Source organism: Schistocerca serialis, chromosome 2, assembly GCF_023864345.2.
Source record: "Schistocerca serialis cubense isolate TAMUIC-IGC-003099 chromosome 2, iqSchSeri2.2, whole genome shotgun sequence".
Classification (NCBI taxonomy): Eukaryota; Metazoa; Arthropoda; class Insecta; order Orthoptera; family Acrididae; genus Schistocerca; species Schistocerca serialis.
Genome location: NC_064639.1, coordinates 1,156,374,283 through 1,156,397,286, shown reverse-complemented (window position 1 = coordinate 1,156,397,286; position 23,004 = coordinate 1,156,374,283).

The following is a 23,004-nucleotide window of genomic DNA, read 5'->3' as shown; positions in this document are numbered from 1 at the left end:
AAGTTTATGAAATCAAGAAAACAAAGGACCCAGTGAGATGGTATAAATGCTAGGAAAGAGCAACTCTTCTCCACTCGAAGGTTCAAGAACTCACAGAGCATTCTTCTCGAAATGGCACCGCAGACAGCTTCCCGAGACACCACGTTAAGTGTAACTTAGCGAAATATACGAATAGGCAGTCATCATCAGCTTTTTCTAGAGTAAAAGTTTGTGACGAAGTACATGCACGTTAGATCAATAAATGATTTGTGGAAAAATATTTCATTTAAACTGACTGCAGACTAATGTCATTTCATTGAAGCAATCAATTTGTCCGTGTAAAAAAAAGGTATCGATAAAGCTACAGTATAACAAATATTTCTACAAAAGCAGTCTTCATAGCATATAAGATATTTACTTTTTTCGGTAGTAGCATCATCGTCAGATTATTTTACTCTGTGAAAAAAGTAACACAGTTCCTTAGAGATAACGATACTCAATACGTCACAAGAACAAAACATTATAGAAGTATATGACTTACACACCATCGGTGACAGCAGGAGATGGTGGCGTGAAGAACACTGTTACATTAGGCTCAGTTGCCAGCAGTTTGACGGCGGTAGCTCCGCCCACTTTCTGTGGCATAGCGTCCGTAATAGCAAATGGTTATGGGACATGGCTACATCACACGGAATCCATTTATAAACATATACAATTATTAGAAGTATGGTGATAGATTGAACAGGTACACGTCTCTTAAATGTTATATAAAAGAATTATCTTGCCGGCCGGGGTGGCCGAGCGGTTCTAGGCGCTACAGTCTGGAACCGCACGACCGCTACGGTCTTAGCTTCGAATCCTGCCTCGGGCATGAATGTGTGTGATGTCCTTAGATTAGTTAGGTTTAAGCAATCCTAGGTTCTAGGGGACTCATGACCACAGATGTTAAGTCCCATAGTGCTCAGAGCCATTTGAACCATTTGAAGAATTATCTTACAAAAAAGTTCAAACGCAGAGAGGAAAGCATTATCCAATAAGATTGATTTGCTGAAACAAAACTGCCATTTACAGGGACTTGCGGTAGGCGTAAACGTAGGAAAGAAGGTTGGTAAGACGCCAACTCTTCCGCCATCAGTCAAACTTGTTGAGGAACACAGCTGGAAGGACGCCAACCGGTGTCCAAGGAAACGACATGGGAATCGGCAAGCACCGCCACGAGAGCGGCCTGCTCCACGCCTCTGTGTTCTGCCGTCACTAAAGGCGCATCAGCCACACCTTTATATTATTTTATTCCGTGTATTCCTCTTCTCCACAGAGTAAAAAGGCCTCATGATGAGCCTGCAGCAGATCGAAATAGGTCGTCGGATGAAACAAAAAACCCTTATGCTACAAAGACTACTTTCATTGAAAGAAGTTTGTTTAACCAGTTTATGATTAGGTCTAGGCGGTATTAATATTATATGTTTCTTTCAGATGTAAGGTGTTACAGGAGAAAATAACTATCGATCTTGTGACTGTTTCTGACCGCACAGAACAGGAGCCTAACAATTTTCAGGAACTTCTTCTTCATTTCCATACTAGTGTTTGATACCATACTTAGTGAAAAAAATAAGTAAAATTGTTCTGCTTCCCAAAACGACACCTTGGTGACTTGCTCTACACGTGCAGTGTACGTATCAGTCGTCGGGAAGGTCGTTTCTCACATCGTATTCCAGAACAGAGATACGTCGTGTCTTGGCTGAAAGTTAATGGAGACATAATGTCAAACGATGTTCAACTACTCCATTAGAATATTATCAAAGCGCGATGGTCGTCTAATAATTAAGTTTCCCAAAACCTTGTCATTGGTATTTTTCGCTGTAACACAACTAGCCGCTGTTGATATCCATGTGGAGGTTATCTATGGGCAAGAGTGTACGAGCATTCAAATGGCAAGATGTTGGCCCGTACAGATTGTGGAAGAGCGCTAACTGTAAGACGTGCGTAATGAACAGTGCACAGGGAGACCAACTACAGCGACATGTGATGACGCCATTATTGCAACTCGCATTATTGTGCAGTAAGATCTTCGTGTTACCATCGACAACATCCTAATGCTGTTACCTGCCGAGACTGCAGTCGGACGCTCATCCGTCGCATGATTCCTGATAGACCATCTTCACTACCTCAAAGTTTACGCAAGATCGGTGCTACGTTTGAAGAATGATGACCACAAGCAACAACGGATGGATTCGGCAAGAATGCTTCTACAAATGCATGAGGGAGATCTGCTCTTCAAACGGAATGTCACTGGGGATGAAACCTGCGTCCATCATTCGACTTCTGAGGCAAAACGTCAGGGCACAGTGTGGAAGAAATCTGGCGAAAGTGGCTCCAAAAAGGCAAAAGTTACACATTCGGCAGGGAAAGTTATTGCAACCGTCTTTGGTGACTGTCAGGGATTTTCCTTGTTGACCACCTGCCTCGCAACACAAATGTGTGTGTGTGTGTGTGTGTGTGAATTCCTAAGGGACCAAACTGCCGAGGTCATCGGTCCCTAGACTTACACACTCCTTAAACTAACTTATGCTAAGAGCAACACACACACCCATACCCGAGGGAGGACTCGAACCTCCGACCGCTCGCAACATAACAATGAATGAAGAGAGGCACTGAAACGGATTGAGGAATCTGAGAGCTGCTATCAAAAGAAAATGTCGTGCATTTTCGTCTCAGAAAGTTCTCTTTCTTCAGGACACTGCTCGGACTCATGTAGCTCGAATGCCCTAGACGGAGCTCAAAACTGAATCTTGCCCCAAGTGATTATCACATATTCCCCCAATTCAAAAGTCATCTTGGTGGTAAGTGCTTCAATCCCGATGACAAAATCACTTCAGCACTGAAGACGTGGTTACGAGCACGGAATCTGGGATCTGACCTGGTACAACAATGGTTTGAAAAAACTTGTGTCACATTACGCTGACGACAGCGTAGGAAAGTAGCAAGAGCATTGTACAACGCCAGTGAAATTATCACAAGATGATAAATTGCATGTAATGCTTTTATGAAATAGAAAGACGTACTATTGGATGATCTTCAAGCTACTAGCAAGTGAATTAAATTTCTTTCTTTTTTGTGATTTCCGGTCTATATTGAAAAGAGTAGGGGGAGGGTGAGTCTGTGTGGGATCGGGCCTATCGCAAGAGACGTGGTTCTTTTCAGCCAAGTAGCTCAGTAGGTTGGAAGTGGGGCTAAGGAAATGCAAATTGGGATATTTGCGGGGGTGTCTCAAGTTTCAGCGTTCTCCTGACAACCGAGGGAGGCACCCCAAAAATCTTCGTCGTTACCAGGGAGTTGAAACTATTTCCCCGTAAATGTAGAGTATGCTGTACAAGTATAGACCGAGTGAATAGTGTTACGGGACAAGGAACTGGAATTGAGTTTGGGCGGAAACAGCGTTTTAATTACAGGGCACAAGTCATGTGTAGAAGAGGAGCAAGCACGCTGACTGCCGGACGCCTTAAGACCGCTGACCGCATGGTCGTCACGACATCCCTCCGCGTGGTTTTCGTCTAAGGGCGGCAGACCCAGTAAGACGTCACAAGCCGTTGACCGTTGACGAATACGAAAGTACTGTTCGCGTTTGCGCAATTACAGCGGAACAACCATGCTGTGTATAACTGAGCACCAAAAGGTAATGGAAAGAGGGCGTCGGTACTTTTCCAATGATGTGCAGATACTTCCAGGGAATTAACCCTGTGGAGAGATACTGCGTCATGTACATTTGATTCAATGTAATCACCTAAACGATTTGTAACTTCCAAACTATTTTCGCAACAAAGAAATGCAGCTCACAAATTGCAGCGCTCGCCAATGCGTGTTGACGGAACTATCTACATAGTATTGTAACATTACTATGTATTCTGTCGAAAACACATTTTAATTGGTCATTTAATTGAATCACCATATATTTTGATCGAAGACAGACACACACACACTTAGCACAGCGGTATATGCTGGCAGGCGTTTCTATACACCATCGACACTGTTAAAAATTTAGGCTCATTATTTTCATTGCTTATAATTAAATTTGCATAGTTTTGCCCATAAGTTTAATTTGATTAGCGATTCATGAAATCTGGCAACGGCAATGGAAAGAGGAGTCAGTTTACAATGGAAATGAAGTATTGTTCACGTTTATACGATAACTGATACAGGAACTGGGGACATAAGCTACTTTCACCAGTGCATGTTCAAAGTAGAAGCCGACCTCGGGGAAGATCAGTTTGGATTTCGTAGAAATACTGGAACACGTGAGGCAATACTGACCTTACGACTTATCTTAGAAGAAAGATTAAGGAAAGGAAAACCTACATTTCTAGCATTTGTAGGCTTAGAGAAAGCTTTTGACAATGTTGACTGGAAAACTCCCTTTCAAATTCTAAAGGTGGCAGGGGTAAAATAGAGGGAGCGAAAGGCTATTTACAATTTGTACAGAAACCAGATAGCAGTTATAAGAGTTGAGGGACATGAAAGGGAAGCAGTGGTTGGGAAGGAAGTAAGACAGGTTGTAGCCTCTCCCCGATGTTATTCAATCTGTATATTGAGCAAGCAGTAAAGGAAACAAAAGAAAAATTCGGAGTAGGTATTAAAATCCATGGAGAAGAAATAAAAACTTTGAGGTTCGCCGATGACATTGTAATTCTGTCAGAGACAGCGAAGGACTTGGAAGAGCAGTTGAATGGAATGGACAGTGTCTTGAGAGGAGTATATAAGATGAACAATAACAAAAGCAAAACGAGGATAATGGAATGTAGTAGAATTAAGTCGGGTGATGCTGAGGGAATTAGATTAGGAAATGAGAGACTTAAAGTAGTAAAGGAGTTTTGCTATTTGGCGAGCAAAATAACTGATGATGGTCGAAGTAGAGAGAATATAAAATGTAGACTGGGAATGGCAAGCAAATCGTTTCTGAAGAAGAGAAATTTGTCAAATCGACTATAGATTTAAGTGTCAGGAAGTCTTTTCTGAAAGTATTTGTATGGAGTGTAGCCATGTATGGAAGTGAAACATGGACGATAAATAGTTTGGACAAGAAGAGAATAGAAGCTTTCGAAATGTGGTGCTACAGAAGAATGCTGAAGATTAGATGTGTAGATCACATAACTAATGAGGAGGTATTGAATAGAATCGGGGAGAAGAGGAGTTTGTGGCACACCTTAAGTAGAAGAAGGGATCGGTTGGTAGGACATGTTCTGAGGCATCAAGGGATCACCAATTTAGTATTGGAAGGCAGCATGGAGGGTAAAAATCGTAGAGGGAGGCCAAGAGATGAATACACTAAGCAGATTCAGAAGGATGTAGGTTGCAGTAGGTACTGGGAGATGAAGAACCTTGCACAGGATAGAGTAGCATGGATAGCTGCATCAAACCAGTCTCAGGACTGAAGGCCACAACAACAACAACAATGTTCAAAGTTGTATAAGTTTAAAGTTAATCTGCAAACAAACTACTCGTCATTCCCATTACGGCTGAATCTTGTGTACAATTTGAGCGTGCAGCCAATGGCGCATTCAGATTTTTGTTTAAAATATTAGCTAAAAAGTTGCATAATAAACTGGTGATCACATAACGTCATTATGTGACGGAAGCATGAAGGGCGTGGACCAAGGCTTTATAAGGGGCGGCCATATTGCTCGAGGTCTGTCGTTTGCTAGGATGCTTGAGACTCCGTCCGCGTTGGGCTGTTCTGGAGGTCATCTCTAGTTGCTTGGCACTGGTGGCAGTTGGAAGTTACTGGGTGTCCAACTGGCCACACGAGCTTTGGTGGTGGAAATATTTCGGCGTCCTTAGTGGGGCTTGAAATTAGTAGGCAGCTGTTTCAACTCTGACTATTTTTCTGTCATTGTTGAGAAGGACGTATGAGTTTTCGTGAGCAGCTGATTGGAATTCAGATTTATTTGGCACTGAGTTGGACTGACACAATAGCCTGTGGGGACTTTTGTCATTTTCAACACCTCTTGGCACTTAAGACAGTGACTTAGTTTGTCAATTAGACAGTTATTTTGAGGAGATAGTTTGCAGGTAGATTTCAGTAATATGTAGCTGAGAACAAGCCTTGAGGTTTGCAACAGATTTTATTTATTTGTTTTATGCAGTGCGTTACTTACAAGTTCATTGGGGGCTGGTGCCGTTGTTATCAATCGACAAAATTACTTTTGTGTTGATCGCCAGTCGATTATTTAGGGTCTATTTTTACTACCGATAAACGATTTATTGAATCTTAAATGGCTGTAGTTGGGACATGTTATCTAGTTAGAGCATTTACGTTTAACCGGTGAGTTACTTGAGTTCTGACTAGTTCATCAGTAAGAGCTACACTGATTTATTCATTCACTTTAAAGTGACACATCTTGGAAGATAATCTGCCCCTAGAGAGCCGCATCGTCTACTGAGATAAAGGTCGCAAGAGTCAGGGACTTTTCAGCCAAATAGATGGCAAGCCGGTAGTGGTACAAAGGGCACCCCAATACGGAGCTTTTGGGAGGGGTTTCCCAATTCTGGCATATGCCTTACAAACAAGGGAAAGTCGTCAGGATGGGAGCATGCGCACTAGAGGGATGAGGTCTCCTTTTAATTTAGATGATATCTGCCATATAAAAGTTACGATGCCGAATGCATGTGAAAATCGGGTACTTTCTAGAGATATGAAATGTACCTGGACCGGCATCGTTTAGTAGTTTTCATTCTATACGCCTAAGACCAGAGCGAGCTGTTCCTACAACGACCATTGGAGGGTTATGGACATTGCAACCAAATCGGGAAAGCTGGTAGCATGGCACAGGGAGTCCCAATTGGGAATATTTGGGAGGCGATTGACGGTTCCAGCATTTACCTTGCAACCAAGAGTAGCCTCGAGAAAACCTTAGTGAGAACTGGTATGACAACTTTTTAAGTTTTATTCGGGCAAAATGCTTAAAAAAAAGTACGAGACCTTAGTGTATGTATTCTCTACATGTAACATGTACACAAAGTAAAGTGGATGAGTCGCTCGACAAGTCCAGTATATATATATCACTCGTCAACAAGGTCATTTGTCACTGTATTTCAGTAGAGAAACTTGTCGTTTCTTTACTGCGAGTTACAGACCCATGCTGTCTTAGAAGTAATTTTGAATACAAAATTTGAGTTACGTGAACAGTCAGGGAATGGCCTCTAGTGGATATCTTACGTGAGCGTGTGGTATACCATATACAGTTGAACGTGTCGGGGATCACATAGGCGGTGCTTAAGAGTATCCGCGAAGATAGATATGCGGACCGAATTTACAGACAGTGTTAAAATAACTGGAATAAAACAAATGACGACAAGTATGTCAAGTAATATGCTGCAGTTTTTGTTTGGCAAACCAATTATCGTTTCCTGTAAGTGACCTCTGCAGGAACGAAGTTCATTTCAGTATAAAACCTTGACGTGTCAGGATTGCGAGTTACAAGAGTCAGTGAGGTCACGCCACTTTAGGTGCGGTATTGAGTGCGCCGTTAACAGCGAGGATTTGCATTACGTAAACGTCCAGGGGACGCCCGCCACCGGATGCCATACTTGAGTGCGTGGTGTACCGAATCACCTTGAACGAGTCCGAGTCGGATATGCAGCGCGTGGGAGCTTCCACAAGGACAAGTACGCGGACCCAAATTGCTGGTAGGGTTCAACTAGAGCGGGCCGGAGACCTCGGTCTCGGCTGGTGGGGGGGGGGGTTGAAGGTGTAGGTGGAGTGGGGGGTGGGGGAGGGGGGAGGGTAGAGTGCAGGCGGCTTCCCGCCTGTCTGTCCAGCTGTCCGGCCCGGGACGTTTCCTGGCCGCGCCGCTCTCATTAGGCGCTACATTCTGTTGTCAGGTGTAGGGCTATCTGTTAAACTCTCACTGTCCTTTTACGTGGCCGCCTTTGTGCCGCTGCCAGCCCGGGTCTGCGCTCCGCGAGAGCACGTGGTCGTGCCGAGCAGGGCCGCCGGCTGCACCCGGAAGCGTTTCTCCGACAACGCGGAGATTGAGGCGAGTCTGCCCCTTTAATGGCAGCTTTCAGGAGCCGCCAGCCAGCGCAAGTGATATGGCGTAACGGCGGCAGGGGCTAACTGACTGCAGTCGCCAGCAGACGAGCAAGTGTGCTCTCGTCGAGTACAGCCGGGGACCGCACTGTGACGCGCGGCGAATACAGCCTCGGATTGCACCCTCGATGTCAGGTTCACAGTGCGTAGTTGAAAACTGCAACGAGGCTCTTCCGTCACAGACAGTCTTATGTCTTGAACTTAATCGTTTCGACCACTAAAATACCAAATTACACATTGGCGTGCAAAATTTAAGAAGGAACTTTCGCACGAAGTGTCACTGCCAAGTAACATAACTCGATAAAACTTGGACCATTGTTGTTGTTGTTGTTGTGGTCTTCAGTCCTGAGACTGGTTTGATGCAGTTCTCCATGCTACTCTACTCTGTGCAAGCTTCTTCATCTCCCAGTACCTACTGCAACCTACATCCTTCTCAATCTGCTTAGTATATTCATCTCTTGGTCTCCCTCTACGATTTTAATCCTCCACGCTGCCCTCCAATGCTAAGTTTGTGATCCCTTGATGCTTCAGAACATGTCCTACCAACCGGTCCCTTCTTCTTGTCAAGTTGTGGCACAAGCTCCTCTTCTCCCCAATTCTACTCAATACCTCCTCATTAGTTATGTGATCTACCCATCTAATCTTCAGCATTCTTCTGTAGCACCACATTTCGAAAGCTTCTATTCTCTTCTTGTCTAAACTGTTAATCGTCTATGTTTAACTTCCATACGTAGCTATACTCCAGACAAATACTTTCAGAAACGACTTCCTGACACTTAAATCAATACGGGATGTTAACAAATTTCTCTTCTTCAGAAACGCTTTCCTTGCCATTGCCAGTCTACATTTTATATCCTCTCTACTTCTGCCATCATCAGTAATTTAGCTTCCCAATTAGCAAAACTCCTTTACTACTTTAGGTGTCTCATTTCCTAATCTAATTCCCTCAGCATCACCCGACTTAATTCGGCTATATTCCACTATCGTCGTTTTGCTTTTGTTGATGTTCATCTGATATCCGCCTTTCAAGACACTGTCCTTTCCGTTCAACTGCTCTTCCAGGTCCTTTGCTGTCTCTGACAGAATTACAATGTCATCGGCGAACCTCAAAGTTTTTATTTCTTCTCCAAATTGTAAGTAGCCTTTCGCTCCCTGTATTTTACTCCTGCGACCTTCAGAATGTGAAAGAGAGTATTCCAATCAACATTGTCAAAAGCTTTCTCTAAGTCTACAAATGCTAGAAACGTAGGTTTGCCTTTCCTTAATCTATTCTCTAAGATAAGTCGTAGGGTCAGTATTGCCTCACGTGTTCCAAGATTTCTACGGAATCCAAACTGGGAGAGTAGAGTGTCACAATAACGTGACTGTAAAGTGTTTAAATATTTTGAGGTGTCAATACGCCTACGCAACATTGGACCTTCACACATCATAAAATCTGGAACACCAAGACGAAGACATGATGAGGGGGATTTGTTTGGATTCATGCCACCAACACATTCCAGATACTAAATTGCAAATATCTGCCAAAACACGAGAGAAAATGGTCCAGATGTTCCACGGGAGGGTCACCGTCAGGTGCATTTTCTCTCGTGTTTTGGCAAATATTTGCAATTTAGTTCCTGTAGTGTGTGGCTTTAGTTCCTGTAGTGTGTGGCTGGTGTCTGCAGGATTCGCTGAAATATCTGCACTTACACCAATTACAACAGATATTTATACATCTTCAAATTTGTCCTCGCGAAGTGTAGCTGGTGTGAGCCCAAACAAATCCTACTCGTCATCTCTTTTATGTGAAGTGCAATGTCGATTTACTTCTAGCTTCAATTAATATGATTTTTAAATCGGAATTTCATGTGCCAATTTGACATGGCACTACTACATTACTTTAGTGCGATATTCGTCTTACCGACAAGTATTAACAGGAACAGCAAAACACAGACAGTAATCAGCACTTCAGCAGTGACTGGGAAGCCCCCTTTTGTATGGCGTTAGAAGTTAGTACAGGCCAGGGCAGGGCAGTCGCTGTTGCAGTACTGGTTATTTATCGTGGTATCGATAAAACAAATATCGCACTGCACTAATCAAGAAGCGCTCAATCGAATGGGAATGAGAAACATCACTTAAAATACACTACTGGTCATTAAAATTGCTACACCATGAAGATGAAGTGCTACAGACGCGAAATTTAACCGACAGGAGGAAGATGCTGTGATATGCGAATGATTAGCTTTCCACAGCATTCACACAAGGTTGGTGCCGGTGGCGACACCTACAACGTACTGACATGAGGAAAGTTTCCAACCGATTTCTCATACACAAACAGCAGTTGACCGGCGTTGCCTGGTGAAACGTTGTTGTTTTGCCTCGTGTAAGGAGGAGAAATGCCTACAATCACATTTCCGACTTTAATAAAGGTCGGATTGTAGCTTATCGCGATTGCGGTTTATCGTATCGCGACATTGCTGGTCGCGTTGGTCGAGATCCAATGACTATTAGCAGAATATGGAATCGGTGGGCTCAGGAGGGTCATACGGAACATCGTGCTGGATCCCAACGGCCTCGTATCACTTGCAGTCGAGATGACAGGCATCTTATCCGCATGGCTGTAACCGATCGTGCAGCCACGTCTCGATCCCTGAGTCAACAGATGAGGACGTTTGCTAGACAACAACTATCTGCACAAACAGCTCGACGACGTTTGCAGCAGCATGGACTATCAACTCGGAGACCATGGCTGCGGTTACCCTTGACGCTGCATCACAGACAGGAGCGCCTGCGATGGTGTACTGAACGACGAACCTGGGTGCACGAATGGCAAAAGGTAATTTTTTCGGATGAATCCAGGTTCTGTTTACAGCATCATGATGGTCGCATCCGTGTTTGGCGACATCGTAGTGAACGCACGTTGGAAGCGTGTGTTCGTCATCGCCATATTGGTGTATCACCCGGCGTGATAGTATGGGGTGCCATTGGTTACACGTCTCGGTCACCTCTTGTTCTCATTGACGGCACTTTGAACAATTGACGTTACATTTCATATGTGTTACGACCCGTGGCTCTACCCATCATTCGATCCCTGCGAAACCCTACATTTCCGCATGATAATGCACGACCGCATGTTGCAGGTCCTGTACGGGCCTTTCTGGATACAGAAAATGTTCGACTGCTGCCCTGGCCAGCACATTCTCCAGATATCTCACCAATTGAAAACGTCTGGCTCGTCACAATACACCAGTCACTACTCTTGATGAACTGTGGTATCGTGTTGAAGCTGCATGGGCAGCTGTACTTGTACACGCCATACAAGCTCTGTTTGAGTCAATGCTCAGCCGTATCAAAGCCCTTATTACGACCAGAGGTGGTTGTTCTGGGTACTGATTTCTCAGGATCTATGCACCCTAATTGCGTGAAAATGTAATCACATGTCAGTTCTAGTATAATATATTTGTCCAATGAATACCCGTTTTTCATCTGCATTTCTTCTTGGTGTAGCAATTTTAATAGCCAGTAGTGTATCATTTTGTTTTTAATGGGAAAATAATCGACACTGGACGTCACACGACAGATGTGATGAGAAGGATTTGTTTTGGCTGACTTTAGCTACACTTTGCGAAGACAAAATTGGAAATACATAAATATTGTTGTGATGGGTGTAAGAGCAGATATTTCATCGAATCCTGCTGCTTATGGGACTCAGAAGCAGATGAGTGGTAGCAAATATTCTACATCCATACGAAAGGTTGATTTTGAAGTCGCTCAACAGTATCCAGAGTGGACTTCTGTCATCTGGTGTGAAAGGGCAGCCGGCGGTGAGCTGAGAGCGACAAGTTGCTGGAAAGTAAAACTTGACGTTTGCACCACAAAACACATTAATCGAAAACATCAATTAAAATTATTAATTGCCATAAAATTTCGGATATTCTTCTTTGCCTTTTATTACAAAACACTTCTTTATGGCAGCATAATGAGTGACTCATACAGCTCAAAGGATTTTTAAAAAGTTGAAACGTTGAGAATGCTAGTTAGTGAGCAATAATAATGTAGCAAAAAAATTTTTTATTGATACAATATTTGGGCAAATGAGCAACAATTTAAAAACATTGAGATAACAGTAACGTACTTACTGGAGGTATGTTAAGGTGAAATTTATTTAGTTGTAGTCTTTGCTGTCACTCTTTCAATCTATGTCAGACAATCAACCCTAAAACAGAGAAAAAATTTACATTACATAATCTGATGAAAAGCACATTTCAAGAAGATTTAAGAATTGTGATGTCATAATCAATGACTATAAGAACACCTAGTCACAATATAAGTATGATTGAGCAAATGGGGCGCCAGCTTCTCGAACAAGTGTGCTCAAAATACCGAACTCTAAACACTACCCACGCTGTGCATCGAGAAAGTCTTTTCAGCCCATATTACACCAAAAAATTTTTAAAAATAACGATTATTGGGCAAATGAAATTTATACTCAAAAGAAAGATTTGCCAGTCGAAGCAATATTTAAACAAATAAACAACAGATTCAGAAAAGTAGCAATGACTTGGGCCCAAAAGACTCAATCTGGAGCATTCTCTAGGACACTTGAGCTTACCCACGCACTGTACGCATGTGGCAGACACTTGTTAAACACATACATTCCAAGAAGCAAGGTCTGCCATTGCACGTTGGTAAAAGGACCCAGTAATGTTGCTACTGATACACCTCCCTTGGAAGTGGGCATGTGTAACCAATGAGCAGAAGCACACCATAGGATCAAGCAAGTTGCACATCAAACAAATCCATATGAGTCCGCTGCTCCAAGCTCCCATATACCCATGGACCAAGCAGCAAAGGCGAACCGAGGCGGTGTTGGAAGCCGAGCGTCGTGTTTCTCAGACAAGTGAGCTTAGCAATCGAAGAGCCGCTCACAAGACAGCGCAATGCCAAGAAATTCTCGTCGCTTTACAAACCCACAGAAAGACAACTTGCGGCTGCTCGGAGACTTCCTCCGCCAAGCAGCTGGACGACAGAATTGAGAAGAGCCAAAGCAGCTCAATGTTAAGCCACCGCAGCCGGTGGCGCACGCCCCCTCAAAAATGGTTCAAATGGCTCTGAGCACTACGGGACTTGACATCTATGGCCATCAGTCCCCTAGAACTTAGAACTACTTAAACCTAACTAAGGACATCACACAACACCCAGTCATCACGAGGAAGGGAAAATCCCTGTCCACGCAAGGAATCGAACCCGGGAACCCGGGCGCGGGAAGCGAGAACGCTACCGCACGACCACGAGCTGCGGACACGCCCCCTCGAGACGCCCGGAAGGAAGTTGCTTAGCGACGACCAGAGATGTAGCCCCCTGCTGTCGATGAGCAGTCGTTAGTGCACAGGGCTGACGTGGCAACATTTGGTAGAAAAAGACGAAGAAAAGCTAGAAGAAATGAGGACGAATGTGGCAACGTTATGGACTGATGTCATATTTTTGTAAAATTCTCTGTGACAAGTAAGGTGTGTATGAGGTAACTCTGCATCGTTGTGGACTCGAACCCATCGTCAGATACCGTGTTCACCCATGGGTTATGATTGTAGCTCTGCTGTGGAGGGCGACGTCTTCAACACCCATCAACCACCAGGCTGTTCTGTCAGAACTGTCCACAATAGTCTAGAAGAGGTACATCAAGAGTTTAAGGTGTTCCCCTGCCACCCAAATCCACCGGCATCGTAAATTCAAATGAATTCCTATGTGACCACGTCAGCTATCTTGGCCGCCGTCTTCCACGTATTCCTGAACAACCGAAAAGAGTACGGCAGATAACATGACTCCAGATATTTATAACTGATTGGACTAGGTCAGCTTGTTTAGCTGCTACGTGTGTTGAAAACTGCTTTTCTTTGGATAGTAGCAGATAATAGCTGTGATTCGACAGATATATGTATGCAAAGTAGATAGTAATGGCACGAAGTAAGTGGGAAACTGTGACTGACCTTAGGTTAGTACCGGTCATCGTTCTCATTTCTTCTAGCCGATGTGAATATTAACTCGAAGTGGCTGTTAGGCGACTATTTGGGTAATATACAGTGGAATGAAAAACACGCAGAAGAAGAGCTACCACGTCCATTTGCTCAAGGAAGCCATAAAAATTCACAAGAAAGTAGAAAGCCTCAATGTAGGCGGATCCTGGAGTTCTATGCTGCAGAGGGTGATCATTACAGGTAACAAGGGGAGAACCAGAGCAGTAATGACCAGGGAAAAGCCCTCAGATGCTGGCGTGACGGGTACGTATAATCACCGACCGCGGGTTCACCGCTCTTGCTAGCCTAACGTCAGAAAAATCGTTAAACAAACGTTGTCCGAAGATCCCGAGACAAAAGCGAATAAACAATGCGTCAACAAATGGCCACATTAAGCCTAAATAATTTCGCACAAAAGGGAAAACTTGGAGGAAACACGAGGTAACAGAATGTGATTTACATTTTTAACTGAAAGATTCTAAGTGTTTTAGGCGAAATAATTTTTTTTCTGATTAGAAATCACTCGTGGGAGATAAAATGAAATTAAATCAATTTAATTATAGCTATTATTCACAATTAAAATTAATTTTACCTTTATTTTTTTTATGGAATTCAATAAACACCGTGAAACTGGCGGGTTAAAACTGTTTACCTGATCTGATCTCGAACATGGTATATTACCGTTTGTGGGAAGTACTATTATCAATCAAGCTGTCTTAGTAAAACGGACGACTTGTCCTCAAGGCGTGCCATAACGTCTCTTCTACTTTCCATTCTTCACAAAGCTCTCCAGCACACTTTTCTGTACAACAACTCACGCAAGGAAGAAAATCGAGAACAAACAGCCCAGCTACACCAATGGGTTATTTTCAGACCAACCGCTTACCCCGAAGCAGAAAATGCAAGTGAAACTTGCAGCAGATTTAAAGTGCGTGCCAGACTACAACTCGGAATCAAACCCTTGCCTTTCGCGAGAGCTACGCTTAGCAATTTAGCTGCCACTACATGACTCATGACGTGCTCTCACAGAGTCCGTTCTGACAGTACACGTCATTACAGGACGACGAGAGACTGCACTTAACGTCGTTCGATAACACAGTTCCCTGGTTTTAAAATGTCTTCTCCATTCCGGTTGTTCGCTGGCAGTGCACATCAATATATGGTTAAACCGTATGTCAATATGACAATATACAGGGAAGAAAATATCATGGACGGGTCACTCTTCAATACGATCTACGACACTTTCTGAACCGCTTGATTCCACCCTACAAACACGAAAAAGAGATATTTTCAACGTCAGGACCATAAATTTTAATGACGGTTTCAATAAAAGAAATTCAATACTTTTTATGTACGAATCTACGTATCGTCGCTACTTCCTAAGCCTATAGAGAACGAATGCAGTCAGTTCTGTCTCGTGCGTCCCTTACTGTAAACTGTTCTTGAATTGCTATGCCGGAGTGCTCAAGCGTTCGCAAGTGATCCTCTATACCAAAGAAACCAAACCCCTAAAATTAACTGGATTCCGTAACTCCGAGATAATATCTTGCATGTAAATGCCTCTTTTCTACTTAAGCCCCAAGAATTCCAGTAACAATTTCGCATCGAAGTGCTCACAGAGTTCGTTTACATTTAGCTATTTTGACCTGCGTTGAGTCATGCAGCAGTAATTATCATACTATCCCTTAGTAATTGCCTGAAATTTTCAGTAATGACAGTGATATACTTTTACGTGCCATCGGTGATAGTATTGGAACAGCATTCGATTAATAGGTGAAGCTGAACTTTCCGCTCTATTTGCTGCATAGTCGTATGAGTAGTCTAATACACGAAGGTACACTAGGGGAAAGGGTGATAAGATTAGTTAGATTAACCGTGAGGTAAATACTACTCATCTCGAATAGTGTATAACGTAATATTGCTGTGACTATCGTATTTACAAACAGGCAGTCGAGTTATCACATCAAACTGGAATCAATGCAGCTATGGACCGGAATACCGACAGCAAGTATTCACAAATCATATAACATACAATTACACTGAGTACACCTCCTGTTTCGAAACCAAAGCAAAGTAATGCTGTAGCATTTTTGGCAGGAATTGTATAACCCGCTGACTGATCAGAAGGTGTACAGAAAATGTACCTTATACAGAGATGGATAGGACATAGGAAAATGAAAGCTTTAAATTCAGGTTGAATAGTATGGACTTATTATTTTAACTTCTGTAGTTACTGATGTTTTATTTTGTGGAATATTTCGGAATTTTAACTGTCGATTGACTGAAACACTATCCATTGCTTTACATCCAGGAATAATAGTTTGTCGGCTACGAGTTGTTTGCGATCTCATCACTGAATTAATTTTCATGATGATGAAAACTATGAGTCATAGTACAGATTCACATAGGAATTAATATCTCCTACCGACGTTCGGGTCCTGTTTTTGGTGCTCCCATCCGTGGGAAGCGTTCTTGCCCTGTGAAACGCATTCGGCTGCTAGCCATACGTTACGCACTATTGAGGCCCCCACGTAACTCGATGAAAAACTCCGTAAGTCGCTGAGTGAGACTTTTCAGCAGACATCATCTCTGCCAGTATTATTTACATACTTGTCATGATTAGTTTCAATATTATCATATCCGTTCAGACCAGATACTAGGTATGAACCATCAGTACTGTTCGCAAACCACCGAAACTTGCAGCGCAAACCACCGAAATTTGCATCATTTTGCTCTGAAATACTTTTAGTGATCCTACACAATACAATTCGTCAAATAATCCTTGCATTTGTAGACGTTAATACCTTAAGATTGGAACACTATAGACTGCCAACAACTATATTACTCTTAAGTTGGTGAACTTTGCAAGCTTTAACGTCAATTAGCGTTATAATCGGGGATAACTTAGATCGCCAATAAAAGACAATAGCAGACCAGAGTTGTGCCTCTATGCCATAAATTGTGCTGATTCATAACTTTGATGTAATCCAGTGTTAAACAACTCTGGGATTCTCATACTAATACCGCAGTACATCTAGCTTAGTATAAGCTTTATTTCTGACAGCATGATGTACACTCCTGGAAATTGAAATAAGAACACCGTGAATTCATTGTCCCAGGAAGGGGAAACTTTATTGACACATTCCTGGGGTCAGATACATCACATGATCACACTGACAGAACCACAGGCACATAGACACAGGCAACAGAGCATGCACAATGTCGGCACTAGTACACTGTATATTCACCTTTCGCTGCAATGCAGGCTGCTATTCTCCCATGGAGACGATCGTAGAGATGCTGGATGTAGTCCTGTGGAACGGCTTGCCATGCCATTTCCACCTGGCGCCTCAGTTGGACCAGCGTTCGTGCTGGACGTGCAGACCGCGTGAGACGACGCTTCATCCAGTCCCAAACATGCTCAATGGGGGACAGATCCGGAGATCTTGCTGGCCAGGGTAGTTGACGTACACCTTCTAGAGCACGTTGGGTGGCACGGGATACATGTGGACGTGCATTGTCCTGTTGGAACAGCAAGTTCCCTTACCGGTCTAGGAATGGTAGAACGATGGGTTCGATGACGGTTTGGATGTACCGTGCACTATTCAGTGTCCCCTCGACGATCACCAGTGGTGTACGGCCAGTGTAGGAGATCGCTCCCCACACCATGATGCCGGGTGTTGGCCCTGTGTGCCTCGGTCGTATGCAGTCCTTTTTGTGGCGCTCACCTGCACGGCGCCAAACACGCATACGACCATCATTGGCACCAAGGCAGAAGCGACTCTCATCGCTGAAGACGACACGTCTCCATTCGTCCCTCCATTCACGCCTGTCGCGACACCACTGGAGGCGGGCTGCACGATGTTGGGGAGTGAACGGAAGACGGCCTAACGGTGTGCGGGACCGTAGCCCAGCTTCATGGAGACGGTTGCGAGTGGCCCTCGCCGATACCCCAGGAGCAACAGTGTCCCTAATTTGCTGGGAAGTGGCGGTGCGGTCCCCTACGGCACTGCGTAGGATCCTACGGTCTTGGCGTGCATCCGTGCGTCGCTGCGGTCCGGTCCCAGGTCGACGGGCACGTGCACCTTCCGCCGACCACTGGCGACAACATCGATGTACTGTGGAGACCTCACGCCCCACGTGTTGAGCAATTCGGCGGTACGTCCACCCGGCCTCCCGCATGCCCACTATACGCCCTCGCTCAAAGTCCGTCAACTGCACATACGGTTCACGTCAACGCTGTCGCGGCATGCTACCAGTGTTAAAGACTGCGATGGAGCTCCGTATGCCACGGCAAACTGGCCGACACTGACGGCGGCGGTGCACAAATGCTGCGCAGCTAGCGCCATTCGACGGCCAACACCGCGGTTCCTGGTGTGTCCGCTGTGCCGTGCGTGTGATCATTGCTTGTACAGCCCTCTCGCAGTGTCCGGAGCAAGTATGGTGCGTCTGACACACCGGTGTCAATGTGTTCTTTTTTCCATTTCCAGGAGTGTATTTAACAGGAACAGCCACAGCCGTTCAAAAAAACTGAAACGATGAAACAAAGTGTATGTGGCTAGCACATTCACTACCATTTAGTAGTAGGGACATATTTTCCACAGGCTTTATAAATAACTGAATATTGGTTAAAAAGGGTTCGCACTTCGCACAATTCTGTTTTCTGTCAAAATAACTGTGCTACAGTGAACTAGGATTTTTAATTGTAATACGTCCTGTAATAAGAACTGCTATCTTTCATACTCTGCACGATTTTGTATTCTTTGTTTTCCAGATAATTCTAGGCTAATGACTAACAGACTACGGTCGTTCTCTTCGGAAACTTTGCCGATGGATAGTAATTGGAAACTTAAAAGCTAAAGGAACACATTATTATTGCTGTACAGCATTTATTATTCATTTATAGTCGTGGCTTGTTCGATCACTGTGGTGAAGTGTTACGTTGGTCAATCGGAGTACAAAGTGTTAACTTGGCATTTATACCTGGTCATCTGGTCTGATAAATACGGCTTGCAATCAAATCACTTTAACACGCCAATGGACTGTGGTAATATGTATATAACCATCGTTTCAGTCATTTCGTAATGCTTCCTCCTTACATCTTTCGTCAAAAGCACCCTTTCTAGTTCTTTGTAACACTGTTTTCTATAGTTTTTAACCAACATGAGTAAGCCACTGTTCTCAATAAAGAAATACGTAATCTATGACCATTTTTAACCAATATGAGTAATTCACTGTTCTCAACTGAACACTTGCTTTGATGCAATTGCAGTGCGCCCACGCAACCTACCACTGAAGATCCCTTGCAGAGAATAAAGGCGAAACGCGTACGGCACGAAAAGTCTTTTATCCTGTTGTAGTTAGACTGTCCAAAAGTATAAATTATCAGTATACCGTAACAAACATGTTAATCCGCGTTTAAAACCCGCAGTCAGGACGTGCGTATTTATTACCCTTGAAATTTATTATCAATTTCCGAAGAACTTCGTGTCTTACAAGAGTGGAGAGAAAACAAGCGCCTCCCCCCCCCCCCCCCCCTTATAGAAAGGTAACAGTTTGGCCTGATAAAACTACTGGCCCGTAACAATATCGTCTATCTTCGATAGGGCACTGTAATACGTTCTCTGCTGACATATCACGACGTTTCGCTGACTTCATATTACCTAATACAGTCACACTGCTCAATGTATAAGCCTTTAACTTAGTCTGAAAGTTCAGTGTCACAAACGGCAAGTTTCCTCAATTATCGTTTTCCTTTTTGGTGTATTTTTTTTGCGCTGAGTCTCTGTTCCGTCATGAAGTACTTAATTCCGGTTGACAGGCTAAATCTTATTCAGAGACATCCAAGTGTTGCCAATTAAATGTCAAAATACCAAATTCAAACTGTTGGAATAGCTTTTTGCATATGTTGTTAGTGCAGTTCTATTTCACCCATGATATTAGTTTAAATGTAGTACATAGACTTACTGCGCTTAAACTTCATTCTCGCAGTATCAGTCACGATCTCTGCTTTTTAAGCTATTCTGATGTACATTTCCATAGACAACTGATATGTAACTAACTTGAGGCATCTTGTTTTCCTCTGTAAAGACATAACAAGAAGGTGCGTGAAATCATCACGGAGGTATCAAGTTATCTTCCAGTGGGCAAAAACTAATTATGGTAGTACATTCAGTTAGTCCTGCGATCTGCGAGCTAACTGCTTTGAAAGTTCTCCAAAGTTTCCGACTTCAATCTTAGCCATAGTTCACATTTTGAATAAAATTCGTGATAATGTTGGCAGAAGACGCTCTTGTTGCGAGGAGAGGATATGGTGGTAATACTTTTTTTCTTCCTTTTATCTCTCCGGAACTTCTTCATGAGTTGGGTGATGGTCCGCCTCTGTTCATTTGACATCACAATACTAGGCTGTGAATTCCGTTGTTGGACAGGAAATTTGCAGTTCTGAACAGTATCCTGAAACTTACGTACGTACTGAACGTGCTTTTGCACTGTCCTGCAAAATGATGATCAGGTCCTGCAGAAAGTGTCATAATTTCTGTGTCTAAGCAGTTCGTAGGTCATATTCCAAAAATGAACAGCCCTCTGACTACAATGCGTTCTCGTCACCGTATCTAGTTTCCTGAAGTGCTAGTATGAGCATTTTGCGTCTCTTTAACACGCCCGCCAGTTGTTTAAGTTCCCCAGTCTTTAGTAAAGTGGTGATGTTCAATGTACCTAGTAGATGTTTCTTCACAGACCTAATGCGAGAAGTTATAGGAAGCTCCGACTTTTCTTTATATGATGTTCTAGGCTCTCAAGAATCTGTTGGCCTAGTTGCGTCACTGTTTCCATTAATGATGAATTGTTTACCTGCTAGAATGCTTTTACTTTCAGTTTTTACCATCATTTAATGATTGATATTAGTTCATTCGGGGGTTGTTACATCTGTGATTGAATCGCCAGGTGGGTCTTAACTGTCCGCCAAATATTGCAACAGAGGCCTTTCATAGCCACCCATTTTGGTAACAGACGCTACTGATTTCTGCAGCCACCATCAATTTGTAGAGAGACTTTGACCACGTAGCCACCTTTTGCAAATCAGACGCGCAAAGTGGATTTTTGTTCTGCGAGGTGGGTTGCCCCTTGCGCTAGATCCACCGTCCTGGCGTCCGTCCTCTCCACCTTTACCACCGTTGAGGTATCACTTTCCGGATGATGCAAATTAGAAAATTATAACGAAACTAGAGAATTTGAAAACAGAGAGAAACAGCTTAAGCTCGGCTTTCTAGGGAGTAGGAAAGAGGACTGGAAGAATGTCAAAAAGATGATTATAGGGTAATAAATGAGTGTTATAAACGGTGTTGACATCGTTATGAGTAGGACGAAAACCAAACAAGATCACGAGCAGTTACAACGCTGCCTTGCACTACTTGACGACGAGGTTGATAAAGTAACATAGCACATTAACAACTCAGTGCAGGTGCATGTTTCCAGATGACTCACCGTTCAGCTTCACTATAGCAGCAAATGGTGATGGCCCTGCAACATGAGGCAGTTGAACGAACGTGTGACAATCGGCGAGCAGTTTCGCAGTACTGTGGTCGTAATCTTCATTATAATGTTGCCCCGAAGAAAACAGTTGGATGACTTCACACGGGGAAGATTCTGTGGGAAACTGGAAGGAGGCAGAAGTGTGTCGAACGTAGCTGAATTGTTTCACGTACACGGCGTGCGCTTCGAACCAAATACTGTTGCATGAAGGGGAGCATTGTCCGACAGGGAAGAAGGAAACACGTCAAACAGTGGATGCAATTGGAGTCCCATCTAACAGGAACGCAAGGCACCCAATCCCACGCTCCGCAGCGGCACGGCGACTGCATGGGAATAGTGAGTTTGACTGACGACCAGTACGTCGTGTTCCGATGTCACACGCACATCGGTGGCACTGTTTACGATCCTGACAGGGCTTAGGAACTGCACCAGTAATGAGCGGGCTGGCGTTCTCTTCAGTCTGAATGGTGATTCTCGACACATCCTCATATTGTGAGAGGTGGGATCGTGTCATGCACCCAGGAGCATTGTCGAACATGATCGGTTTGGTCGTTCAGGTACAATGGAGTCGGGAGGCATAATGCTGCGTACGCGTATTGAGCCGCAAATCTTTGAACACGGCACACTCAACAATCAGCGTTACTTTGACACTCTACTCCTTCCTCATGAGAGTCTTTCTAAGGATGCTTTTGGACCTGAATTCATTTTTATGGAAACAAAGAGCGACCGTTTCGATTAGCACAGATGGAGGAGTCCGGGACGAGAAGTTGTTCGGCGAATGGAGTGGCCCGCTCATTCTCCCGACTTATATCCCATCGAGCGCGTGTTGGATGCGCTGGACAGACGTACTGCGGCACATGGTCCACATGCACCAGCGACCCTCCAGCAGTTGTGAAGAAATGAAACGCCCTGCCGGAAGGATTACTCGCCTACCTCGTGGCCAGCGTGGAAGCACACTGCAGAGCCGTCCGTGGTCACCAGGGACCCTTTTAAGAACCATGTTCTGCCTTTTGTAATGTCCGGGTGTCATAATAAATCGCGATGACTTCATTTTAATTATTGTCTTGGAATAAAAGTGTCGGTTCTATTCGGCTGAGTGCGTCTTTCCTTCAGTTACCTTCTGTACTACAGTGCAGCAGGTGTTTCCAGGGGCGGTCCTAGTTTCGTCCAGCTATGTTACTTCGCAGTGACACATCATACGAAAGTTACTTTCATCCGCAAGTTTTGCACACCAGTGTGTGAGCACCCCATTGATGGAATTGATCCTCTGAGGCTTGAATACAAATAACGAACAGGTTTAGAAGCACAAGTCACCATTTCAAACGAGCAAAATGAGACAATACGTACTGGTAAAATATGTTAAGAGTAATGAATTTCTGAGAGTTCTGAACCACTGTAATGCTGTAGTATGGG